The sequence below is a fragment of the Myxine glutinosa genome, chromosome 6, assembly GCF_964187855.1.
Source record: "Myxine glutinosa chromosome 6, kmMyxGlut1.1, whole genome shotgun sequence".
NCBI classification, from domain to species: domain Eukaryota; kingdom Metazoa; phylum Chordata; class Myxini; order Myxiniformes; family Myxinidae; genus Myxine; species Myxine glutinosa.
In genome coordinates this window covers 76,121,117-76,135,169 of record NC_136266.1, presented here as the reverse complement: position 1 = coordinate 76,135,169, position 14,053 = coordinate 76,121,117, and positions in this window count along the sequence as shown.

The following is a 14,053-nucleotide window of genomic DNA, read 5'->3' as shown; positions in this document are numbered from 1 at the left end:
GATGGGATAATTAATACTATAACATTAATGTAACAAAATGCAATGTCAGGGGGATGGGATAATTAATACTATACCATTAATGTAACAAAATGCAATGTCAGGGGGATGGGATAATTAATACTATAACAATAATGTAACAAAATGCAATGTCAGGGGGATGGGATAATTAATACTATACCATTAATATAACAAAATGCAATGTCAGGGGGATGGGATAATTAATACTATACCATTAATATAACAAAATGCAATGTCAGGGGGATGGGATAATTAATACTATAACATTAATGTAACAAAATGCAATGTCAGGGGGATGGGATAATTAATACTATACCATTAATGTAACAAAATGCAATGTCAGGGGGATGGGATAATTAATACTATACCATTAATATAACAAAATGCAATGTCAGGGGGATGGGATAATTAATACTATAACATTAATGTAACAAAATGCAATGTCAGGGGGATGGGATAATTAATACTATACCATTAATATAACAAAATGCAATGTCAGGGGGATGGGATAATTAATACTATAACATTAATGTAACAAAATGCAATGTCAGGGGGATGGGATAATTAATACTATACCATTAATATAACAAAATGCAATGTCAGGGGGATGGGATAATTAATACCAGAACATTAATGTAACAAAATGCAATGGCAGGGGGATGGGATAATTAATACTATAACATTAATGTAACAAAATGCAATGTCAGGGGGATGGGATAATTAATACCAGAACATTAATATAACAAAATGCAATGTCAGGGGGATGGGATAATTAATACTAGAACATTAATATAACAAAATGCAATGTCAGGGGGATGGGATAATTAATACCAGAACATTAATATAACAAAATGCAATGGCAGGGGGATGGGATAATTAATACTATACCATTAATATAACAAAATGCAATGTCAGGGGGATGGGATAATTAATACCAGAACATTAATGTAACAAAATGCAATGGCAGGGGGATGGGATAATTAATACTATAACATTAATGTAACAAAATGCAATGTCAGGGGGATGGGATAATTAATACTATACCATTAATATAACAAAATGCAATGTCAGGGGGATGGGATAATTAATACTAGAATATTAATATAACAAAATGCAATGTCAGGGGGATGGGATAATTAATCCTATAACATTAATGTAACAAAATGCAATCTCAGGGGGATGGGATAATTAATACTATACCATTAATATAACAAAATGCAATGTCAGGGGGATGGGATAATTAATACTATAACATTAATGTAACAAAATGCAATGTCAGGGGGATGAGATAATCTATATAATAATAGCGTAAGGACTCGACTTTGTTATCCCTTTTACGCCGCACCCAGTGACCCGATGCCCACGGCACTAATGGATTTACGATCTACGAACCGCGCTGTTTGTTTATCACGTACAGCCATACTCAAAAAATCTGAATTAGCCGACGTTGGGGCCCAAAAGCATCCGATTAACTGCCGATACGACGCCATCTTATTGGCGTCTGCTGGGTGAAGGCGAAGCAAGCCGTCCGCTGATTGGACAGTCGAAGGCGACAGCAAGCTGTCCACTGAGTGGACAATCCTGAGCATGCATTTGTGCCGGTGTCGTCGATCGCGGTGTACGCTAACCTCATCAGGTGGGTTTACCATAATTTCTTCCAACCGCGCTCTTTGTTTATCACGTGCAGCCATACTCGAAAAATCTGAATTAGTCGACTTTGGGGCCCAAAAGCATCCGATTAACTTCCGATACGACGCCATCTTATTGGCGTCTGCTGGGTGAAGGCGAAGCAAGCCGTCCGCTGATTGGACAGTCAAATGCGACAGCAAGCCGTTCACTGAGTGGACAATCCAGAGCATGCATTTGTGCCAGTGTCATTGATCACGGTGTACGCTAACCTCATCAGGTGGGTTTACCATAATTTCTTCCATATACTGTGATTACAACGAAGTGAAACCGATCAGCAGCCCATCAGTATCATATAAAGCAATAAATACCAAGGCTTCAGCTTCTGAAAGCTTAAAACAAAGTGTACTTCGCCGAGTGACGAAAAGTAGGCCTAGGCCTAGGCCCTACCTATCCAGTTGTTGTGTTTCCGTTGTGGCCATGATCTCAACAAATGGCGTAGGCCATGTGGCGTAGGGTAGGTCATGATCAGCCCCCCACCCCTTTCGTTTCACCAACTCCTGCATCTGCCACCGTTCATGATTATCAAAGTAGGCTTTATGCTGTTCACGATAAGGTAGAAATCAGTGAGTTGTATACGAAGAGATAAAAGGATGGCATTGACTTCGACACGGTACGTGATAGTTGGCTGCGGCTGGCTGATGCCACTTTTTTTTTCTAAGTGCCATGGATGCTAATGGACATAATAAAGGTATCGGCTGATCTCTCACACAAATCCAACCCACACCATATAGAGTCTCATAAAAAATACTTTTCAGATGCCGCGAAAGAGACAGCTAGAAGGCAGGGGAAGGAACCTCAGGACCAAGCATCAAAGGCAATCTGAACACTGCACTGCCAAAGCCCCTGAACACTGCAATGAAGCCTCCACTGCCATGGATCAACCACACCACTCCACTGCCAAAGCCCCTGAACATGGCAATGAAGCGTCTACTAATTCCAGTCGATTTACTAATCCGTTCATTTTTTAAAAGTCTATGGTTCTACTGCTGTTCCTTTCCATTGACACATACCACTGCGCCAGTGTGGCCAGAGTGGTGCTATGCCGATTCCTATTACGAATCCATTCATTTTTCAAAAGTATATTGTAGCGTTGTCATTTAAGTAGATTGCAATAAATATGTTGTTCATATACGCACTCTTCATTCTCATCTTTCTTCCTAACTCTTACTCGGACAAGCAAATCCCCTATGCCATCCATAATGGTACACTCTATCCATACACCACATCCTCCCTTCCGTGGATGTTCCACGGGTTTCGGCTAGTTAATACTATTACATTAATATAACTAAATGCAATGTCAGGGGGACGAGATAATTAATACTATACCATTAATATAACACAATGCAATGTCAGGGGGACGAGATAATTGACACTATAACATTAATATAACTAAATGCAATGTCAGGGGGATGGGATAATTAATACTATAGCATTAATATAACAAAATGCAATGTCAGGGGGACGAGATAATTAATACTATCACATTAATATAACAAAATGCAATGTAAGGGGGATGGGATAATTAATACTAGAGCATTAATATAACAAAATGCAATGTCAGGGGGATGGGATAATTAATACTATAGCATTAATATAACAAAATGCAATGTCAGGGGGACGGGATAATTAATACTATAACATTAATATAACAAAATGCAATGTCAGGGGGATGGGATATTTATTACTATAGCATTAATATAACAAAATGCAATGTCAGGGGGATGGGATAATTAATACTATAACATTAATATAACAAAATGCAATGTCAGGGGGATGGGATAATTAATATAACAAAATGCAATGTCAGGGGGATGGGATAATTAATACTATAGTGAAGGAGCTGGGGCTCCCACGTCGATCGGAAGAATGGACGCGACAAAAAGCTGGAATTCATCCGAGTTGCTTTAATCAAACCAAACATTCAGGCACTCTGAAAAGCCCGTTTATCGGGCAGCAATATATATACATATTATCCCGGAGCGTTTGCCCAGGAAAGGCGAGAGGGGGCGTGGCCCAGCGTCCTGGCTGCGGCCTGGCAAGTTGAGGGCGAGCCTGCCCGGGCGTCCCGACCGAGGCCTGGCAAGTTGAGCGCGGGCCTGCCCGGGCGTCCTGGACGAGCCCGGCATGGTGATCGCTCCGCGTCCTTGATAGGTGCAAGGCGATTGTGAAACCCAGCGGTAGCCGCTACACACGTCCCCCCAGAATCGACTTGCACCGGCAGGGTCAATTTGAGGGGGGTCCTGATGACCCGGCCGAAGCGACCCCTGGCGGGTCGTGGGAGGGGGTCCGGTGTGGTGGTGGGCGGTCGAGTGGGGGGCACTGTGGACGGGGGGCGGCCTCGCCGCGGCGGAAGTGCCACCCGTGGTGGGTGGTCGCCGTCCACGTGCGCCGGCTTGAGGCGGTCCACCGCAATCCGGTCCGACCTGCCGCCGATGTCGATGACGAACGAATTGTCGTCCCGTCGCAGCACCCGGAAGGGCCCGTCGTATGGCGGCCGGAGTGGCCCCCGATGTGCGTCGTGACGCACAAAAACATACTCCGCTGTGCGAAGTGCTGGGGGGACGTAGGACTGGGGGTCACCGTGGTGGGATGTTGGCACAGGGGCAAACCGTTGGGCGGCCTCCTGGAGGTCCGAGCGCTGGTGAGCTGCGGACCAGGGACTGGTAGCGTCGGGCACGAATTCGCCCGGGACGCGTAGCGCCTGGCCATAGACAAGCTCGGCGGTGGATGCCTGGAGGTCCTCCTTGGGGGCCGTGCGGAGGCCCAAAAGGACCCACGGCAGCCGGTCGGCCCAACCGCCGTCTTGAAGGCCGGCCATGAGCGCGGCCTTCATGGAGCGGTGGAATCGCTCGCACAACCCGTTTGCTTGGGGGTGGTAGGCCGTAGTACGGTGGAGCTTGACCCCCAGGTTGCGGGCGACCGCACCCCACAGCTCGGAGGTGAACTGTGGTCCGCAGTCTGACGATATGTCCGCCGGTGCGCCGAAGCGGGCGACCCAGGTGGCGATGAAAGCCTGCGCCACGTCGGCGGTGGTGGTGGAGACGAGGGGAACGGCCTCCGGCCACCTGGTGGTCCTGTCCACCATGGTGAGCAGGTGTGTGAACCCCCGTGACGGGGGGAGGGGGCCCACCAGATCCACGTTGACGTGGTCGAAACGTCGTTCGGGCACGGTGAAATGTGCCAGCGGGGCCTGGGTGTGTCGGTGGACCTTGGCCCGTTGGCAGGCCGTGCAGGTGCTGGTCCAATCGCGGACGTCCCGACGAAGGCCGTGCCAGACGAATCGCGCCGACACCAGCTTCTGGGAAGCTTTCCGGCCTGGGTGGGAAAGGCCGTGGAGGGAGGCGAAGATGTGGCGTTGCCAGGTGACGGGCACGATGGGGCGAGGCTGGCCTTGGGAGACGTCGCAGAGCAGGACAGTGTCCGCGAAGGGGATGTCGGCCAGGCGGAGGCCCGTGTCCGCCGCCCGGAGGGCTTGCACCGTGGTGTCGGTGGTTTGGTCCGCCGCCATAAGCGCAAAGTCCACGCCCAGGTGGACCGCGTTCGCGCTGGCCCGGGAAAGACAGTCGGCCACGGCGTTGTTTTTGCCGGCGACGTGCCGGATGTCCGTGGTAAACTCCGACACGGCGGAGAGGTGGCGCTGTTGGCGGGCCGACCACGGCTCCGTGACCTTGGCCATGGCGTAAACCAACGGCTTGTGGTCGACGAACGCCGTGAAAGGTCGGCCCTCCAGGAGGTGGCGGAAATGGCGGACAGCCAGGTGTAGACCGAGGAGCTCCCGGTCAAACGTGCTGTATTTGAGCTCGTTCGGCCGGAGCTGCCGGCTGAAAAAAGCGAGTGGCTGCCAAACCCCGTTCACCCATTGCTCATGTACGGCGCCCACCGCGTAGTCGGAGGCATCCGTGGTGAGGGCGATGGGAGCGTTGAGCACCGGGTGAGCGAGCAGTGTTGCGTCGGCGAGGGCCCGCTTTGAGCTTTGGAAGGCCGCATCCATTGCTGCGGACCAGGCGATGTCGTGCTTGGCCGGCTTGCCCCGGAGGGCTTCGTAGAGGGGGCGCATGAGTTGAGCAGCGCGGGGCACGAAGCGGTGATAAAAATTCACCATTCCCAGGAATTCCTGCAGGGCCTTTATGGTGCGGGGACGCGGGAACGTGGTGATGGCCTCGACCTTGGTTGGCAGCGGCACGGCCCCGTTCTTGGTGATGTGGTGGCCCAAAAAATCAACGGCCGTCGTGCCGAAGTGGCATTTGGCCGGGTTGACGATGAGGCCGTGCTCGCTGAGGCGCCCGAACAGTGTTCGGAGGTGGAGGAGGTGCTCGGCCCGGGACGTGCTGGCGACGAGGATGTCGTCCAGGTAAACGAAAAGGAACGGCAGGTCACGCAGCACGCCGTCCATCAAGCGCTGGAACGCCTGAGCTGCGTTCTTGAGACCAAACGGCATCCGCAAGAATTCGAATAAGCCGAACGGCATGATGACTGCCGTTTTAGGGACGTCGGCCGCCCTGACAGGTACCTGGTGATATCCCCGTATGAGATCAATTTTCGAAAAAATGACCCGTCCCGCCAGACGGGCGGAGAAGTCTTGGATATGCGGGATCGGGTACCTGTCGGGGGTGGTAGCGTCATTGAGACGGCGGTAGTCGCCACACGGGCGCCATCCACCCCCCGGCTTTGGCACGATGTGCAATGGCGAGGCCCACGCGCTATCGGAGCGCCGCACGATGCCGAGGTGCTCCAACGCGTCGAATTCGGCCTTCGCCACGGCGAGCTAGGCTGGGTCGAGGCGGCGGGCCCTGGCATAGACCGGCGGGCCCGTGGTTGGTATGTGGTGCTCGATCCCATGCCGTACTGCGACGGCCGAAAACGTCGGCCGCGTGAGGGCCGGGAACTCCGTGAGCAGGCGAGCAAACTCGTTCGCCGCCGGGATGGCGCATGCCAGCTCGGTCGGCGCGGAGCTGCTCAATGTGCATACCAGTGAGCTGAAGGTTTCGGCGTTGATTAAACGACGCCATTGGACGTCCACCAGCAGTCCGTGGGCGCAGAGGAAGTCGGCACCTAGCAGAGCCATGGGCACGTTTGCGGTTACAAACGTCCAAGCAAAGCGTTGGCCGCCGAAGCAGAGGGTGACGTTGCACGGGCCGAAGGTGCGGATGGTCGATCCGTTGGCCGCAACCAAGGAGGGGCCGCAAACCGCGGATTGCCTGTCCTGGTCAGAGGCGGGTATGACGCTCAGTTGGGCGCCGGTGTCGCACAGGAAGCGCCGTCCGGACGCTTTATCCGTGATGAACAGTAAGTTGCCCGTGTGGCCGGCGCTCATGGCTGGTAATGAACGCCGGCCCGGCCGTTTCCCGGCCTGCCGAAGGTGCACGGGGGTCGGCATGTCCGGGCCTTCTGTCCGAACCTGGCATGATAGTAACACCACGCTTGGTCAGGTGGAGGCCCCGGTCGTCGTGCTGGAGGTGGTCGGCTCGGTGTAGCGGCCGCCAATTGCGTCGGCAGTTCGGTCGTCGACCGTGCCGGGTGCTCGGGCGCCATGGGTGTTGCGTCGGACGGCGGTGGGTCCCATGTCGCCGCTGCGATGCGCTGTCCTGCGGCGGAGATCTTGTCGGCTTCTCTGGCAAGGGCCCAGGGATCTGTGATCGTCGTGCTTGCCAGGGCGAGGCGTACCGGGTTAGGCAGCTGACGGAGGAACAGCTCCCGGAACAGGAATGCCGGAGAGTGCTCGCCGAGCAGTGAAAGCATGTAGTCCATTCGCTCGGAAGGGCGCGTGTCGCCGAGCTCGGGCAGGTCGAGCAGGCGCCGTGCGCGTTCCGCCGATGGGAGGGCGAAAGCGTCGAGGAGAAGCTTCTTAATCGTGCCGTATTTGTCAGCGGCTGGCGGGCTCTCGAGGAGGCTCAGGGCGCGGGCCGCGGTGGCCGAACCGAGCGCTGCTACCACATGGTGGAAGCGGGTGTCGTCGGCCGTGATGCCTCACAGGGCGAACAGGGAATCCGCCTGTGCGAACCAAACCGCCGCGTGAGCCTCCCAGAAGGTAGGCAGTTTAAGGGCGACTGCCGTGTCCATGTCGGTAGGTCACCAATGAAGGAGCTGGGGCTCCCACGTCGATCGGAAGAATGGACGCGACAAAAAGCTGGAATTCATCCGAGTTGCTTTAATCAAACCAAACACTCAGGCACTCTGAAAAGCCCGTTTATCGGGCAGCAATATATATACATATTATCCCGGAGCGTTTGCCCAGGAAAGGCGAGAGGGGGCGTGGCCCAGCGTCCTGGCTGCGGCCTGGCAAGTTGAGGGCGAGCCTGCCCGGGCATGCCCGGGCATCCCGACAGAGGCCTGGCAAGTTGAGCGCGGGCCTGCCCGGGCGTCCTGGACGAGCCCGGCATGGTGATCGCTCCGCGTCCTTGATAGGTGCAAGGCGATTGTGAAAACCCAGCGGTAGCCGCTACAATAGCATTAATATAACAAAATGCAATGTCAGGGGGATGGGATAATTAGTACGATCGCATTAATATAACAAAATGCAATGTCAGGGGGACGGGATAATTAGTACTATAGCATTAATATAACAAAATGCAATGTCAGGGGGATGGGATAATTAATACTATAGCATTAATATAACAAAATGCAATGTCAGGGGGACGGGATAATTAATACTATAGCATTAATATAACAAAATGCCATGTCAGGGGGATGGGATAATTAATAGTATAACATTAATATAACAAAATGCAATGTCAGGGGGATGGGATAATTAATACGATAACATTAATATAACAAAATGCAATGTCAGGGGGATGGGATAATTAGTACTATCGCATTAATATAACAAAATGCAATGTCAGGGGGATGAGATAATTAATACTATAACATTAATATAACAGGGGGACGAGATAATTAATACTATTACATTAATATAACAAAATGCAATGTCAGGGGGATGGGATAATTAATACTATAACATTAATATAACAAAATGCAATGTCAGGGGGACGAGATAATTAATACTATACCATTAATATAACAAAATGCAATGTCAGGGGGATGGGATAATTAATACTATAACATTAATATAACAAAATGCAATGTCAGGGGGACGAGATAATTAGTACTATAGCATTAATATAACAAAATGCAATGTCAGGGGGATGAGATAATTAATACTATTACATTAATATAACTAAATGCAAATGTCAGGGGGCGAGATAATTTATACTATAACATTAATATAACTAAATGCAATGTCAGGGGGACGAGATAATTAATACTATAACATTAATATAACTAAATGCAATGTCAGGGGGACGAGATAATTAATACTATAGCATTAATATAACAAAATGCAATGTCAGGGGGATGGGATAATTAATACTATAACATTAATATAACAAAATGCAATGTCAGGGGGATGGGATAATTAATACGATAACATTAATATAACAAAATGCAATGTCAGGGGGGTGGGATAATTCGTACTATCGCATTAATATAACAAAATGCAATGTCAGGGGGATGAGATAATTAATACTATAACATTAATATAACAAAATGCAATGTCAGGGGGACGAGATAATTAATACTATTACATTAATATAACAAAATGCAATGTCAGGGGGATGGGATAATTAATACTATAACATTAATATAACAAAATGCAATGTCAGGGGGACGAGATAATTAATACTATACCATTAATATAACAAAATGCAATGTCAGGGGGATGGGATAATTAATACTACAACATTAATATAACAAAATGCAATGTCAGGGGGACGAGATAATTAGTACGATAGCATTACTATAACAAAATGCAATGTCAGGGGGATGAGATAATTAATACTATAACATGAATACAACTAAATGCAATGTCAGGGGGATGAGATAATTAATACTATAACATTAATATAACTAAATGCAATGTCAGGGGGACGAATTAATTAATACTATAACATGAATACAACTAAATGCAATGTCAGGGGGATGAGATAATTAATACTATAACATTAATATAACTAAATGCAATGTCAGGGGGATGAGATAATTAATACTATACCATTAATATAACAAAATGCAATGTCAGGGGGATGAGATAATTAATACTATAACATGAATACAACTAAATGCAATGTCAGGGGGATGAGATAATTAATACTATAACATTAATATAACTAAATGCAATGTCAGGGGGACGAGATAATTAATACTATAACATTAATATAACTAAATGCAATGTCAGGGGGACGAGATAATTGACACTATAACATTAATATAACAAAATGCAATTTAAGGGGGATGGGATAATTAATACTATAACGTTAACATAACAAAATGCAATGTCAGGGGGATGGGATAATTAATACTATAACATTAATATAACAAAATGCAATGAAAGGGGGATGGGATAATTAATACTACAGCATTAATATAACAAAATGCAATGTCAAGGGGATGGGATAATTAACACTATAACATTAATATAACTAAATGCAATGTCAGGGGGACGAGATAATTAATACTATAACATTAATATAACAAAATGCAATGTAAGGGGGAAGGAATAATTAATACTATAACGTTAACATAACAAAATGCAATGTCAGTGGGATGGGATAAGTAATAATATAACATTAATCTAACAAAATGCAATGAAAGGGGGATGGGATAATTAATACTACAGCATTAATATAACAAAATGCAATGTCAGGGGGATGGGATAATTAATACGATAACATTAATATAACAAAATGCAATGTCAGGGGGATGGGATAATTAATAATATAGCATTAATATAACAAAATGCAATGTCAGGGGGATGGGATAATTAATACTATAACATTAATATAACAAAATGCAATGTCAGGGGGACGAGATAATTAATACTATAACATTAATATAACAAAATGCAATGTCAGGGGGACGAGATAATTAATACGAAAACATAATATAACAAAATGCAATGTAAGGGGGACGAGATAATTAATACTACAGCATTAATATAACAAAATGCAATGTCAGGGGGACGAGATAATTAATACTATAACATTAATATAACAAAATGCAATGTCAGGGGGCCAAATAATTAACACTATAACATTAATATAACAAATGCAATGTCAGGGGGATGGGATAATTAATGCTATAACATTAATATAACAAAATGCAATGTCAGGGGGATGGGATCATTAATACTATAACATTAATACAACTAAATGCAATGTCAGGGGGACGAGATAATTAATACTATAACATTAATATAACAAAATGCAATGTCAGGGGCACGAGATAATTAATACAATAACATTAATACAACAAAATGCAATGTCAGGGGGACGCGTTAATTAATACCACGGCATTAATATAACAAAATGCAATGTCAGGGGGATGGGATAATTAATACTATAACATTAATATAACAAAATGCAATGTCAGGGGGACGAGATAATTAATACTATAACATTAATATAACAAAATGCAATGTAAGGGGGATGGGATAATTAATACTATAGCATTAATATAACAAAATGCAATGTCAGGGGGGCGAGATAATTAATACTATAACATTAATATAACAAAATGCAATGTCAGGGGGACGAGATAATTAATACAATAGCATTAATATAACAAAATGCAATGTCAGGGGGATGAGATAATTAATACTATAACATTAATATAGCAAAATGCAATGTCAGGGGGATGAGATAATTAATACTATAACATTAATATAGCAAAATGCAATGTCAGGGGGATGAGATAATTAATACTATAACATTAATATAACAAAATGCAATGTCAGGGGGACGAGATAATTAATACTATAGCATTAATATAACAAAATGCAATGTCAGAGGGATGAGATAATTAATACTATAACATTAATATAACAAAATGCAATGTCAGGGGGATGGGATAATTAATAGCCGGCGAAGCCGGTGTTGTGAATGAACGTGTACGTATTATGTCGAAAAGCCAGATTTTGCTGGATCCCTTGAGAATTTCGAAGCTTTGACGCACCAAATCGCTCAATGGAGGCCGCCATCTTGCAGATGCGGAAGTATGCATTACAAATTGAAAAAAGTTCAATAGGAGTTTGTTTCACCCGTCTTTTTTTGATTCACCATCTTATGCACCTCTAATTTGTAATTAAAATACTTTAAGACCAACCTCGGCCCGCACGGGCCTGGTTATCTTCAACGAAAATCGTCACCAAACACCGGAACCAATGAGATTCGAGCATTTGAAAAAATATTTCAAAAACCAAATCACTCAATGGAGGCCGCCATCTTCCGGATGCGGAAGTATGCATAAAAAAATTGCGAAAAAGTTCAAGAGGAGTTTGTTTCACCCGTCTTTGTTTGATTCACAATCTAATGCACCTCAAATTTGTAATTAAAATACTTTAAGACCAACCTCGTTCCCCGGGGCCACACGGGCCCTGGTTATCTTCAACGAAAATCGTCACCAATTACCGGAACCAATGAGATTCGAGCATTTGAAAACATATTTCAAAAAAGCTTTTTACCACATTTCGGACTCTGAAAACAGCGTCAAATATTCGAAAATTGACGAAGAATTGTTTTTTAGAAATCTCGCGGCCGTAGGGGATAGTTTTTCATGGCCGGAAATATCCGAAGTTGAGACGGAATTAACCGATTTAATCAAGGAGGAAATTTTATAAATTTTAATCTCATCCAGAATGCAAATGGTGTCATTTTGAACTAGGTACGGTACCTACTACACCTACATACTACCAACTACCTAACCTCCTGATGCCATAGTGATGGGTAAAATAGTGGCAAGAGGCTTTGGCTTCGCCGGCTCATTGCGGCTTTGCAGTCCGGTACTAGTACTATAACATTAATATAACAAAATGCAATGTCAGGGGGACGAGATAATTAATACGATAGCATTAATATAACAAAATGCAATGTCAGGGGGATGAGATAATTAATACTATAACATTAATATAACAAAATGCAATGTCAGGGGGATGGGATAATTAATACAATAACATTAATATAACTAAATGCAATGGCAATGAATGAAAAAAGTATACCCAATCTCAAAGTTTCTCTACCAAGTCCATGGAGAATCTGCAAATGGCTAATCCACGAATATCACATGTGGAAACCCTCACATAATTTCCATTAAACTCAATCTCTCCATATTTTCATTCCAAACAGCATCATTCCAATCACAAATTAATACTATACCATTAATATAACAAAATATAATGTCAAATCATGATTGTATTGAGATATTATTAACCCAAGGAATCTTCCTCATCATGTGTATTTCCGGATATTGAGCAGCTTCGTATTGATCAAATTCTCAAAATCATAATTATATTGAGGAATTTATGAAAGCTCCCACCTACCTTATGACATCCGCCGGGACCCCAAAACGTTCCACAGAAAGTATGCTGGGGCTCGCTGAGGAGGGAGTAGTTTCGGGATGGACAGATGGATAGTATCACGTATTCCTCCCAAAACCAGGATATGGTGCCCCTCAGAGTCTCGAGCGGGAACACGGCAGAAAGATTTGTTATTTTGAGTGTTCTAATAAACCATGGTAAAACCACACCAATGCAATTGTAGAACAAAACAAGTAATTATATTAAGAACTCACATACACAATAATAACACTCTTAAAGAAAGTACAATGAAAATGTCACTTGCATCAAATGAACAATATATACTTGTATGATGGTACCATCATTCCCCAATGCTCTCAAAGCAATGAACTCATGACACACCAAACGTGAGTGGAATCTAACATTCCCCAAAGTCCGTGCACTAATCCCCACGCTGGTTGAAGCCATGCAGAATGACGAGAAAAGGCTTTTACAAACTCACTCTTAGCTAAGTTGATTGTCAACCTTGCCACGGTCAGTTTCTTGAAGAATGCATGAATTTGTTTAAGATGATCTTCCATTGTCATGGTGTGGATGATGACATCATCCAGATAAGCCTCCACCCCCTCAAGGTCTGCAATAAGCTTATTTATTAGTCGTTGAAACGTAGCAGGACCCTTTTCAACCCAAAGGGAATAACCTTGTACTGATACAACTCATTTGGTGTGACGAAGGCCGACATTTATTTTTCCCGATCGGTATGAGGAATCTGCCAATACCCCTTCAGCAAGTCAAATTTGCTTACAAATTTAGCTGGGCCTATTCTATCAATACTGTCAACAATCCTCGGGATGGGATGCGAGTCTGTCTTTGTCACTGCATTAACCCATTTTAAATCCGTACAACAGCGAAAACTGCCATCAGGTTTTGGAACCAGCCCACATGGTGATCTCCATTCACTGCTGCTTGGTTCGATGATGTCGTTCTCCAACATATACTGAA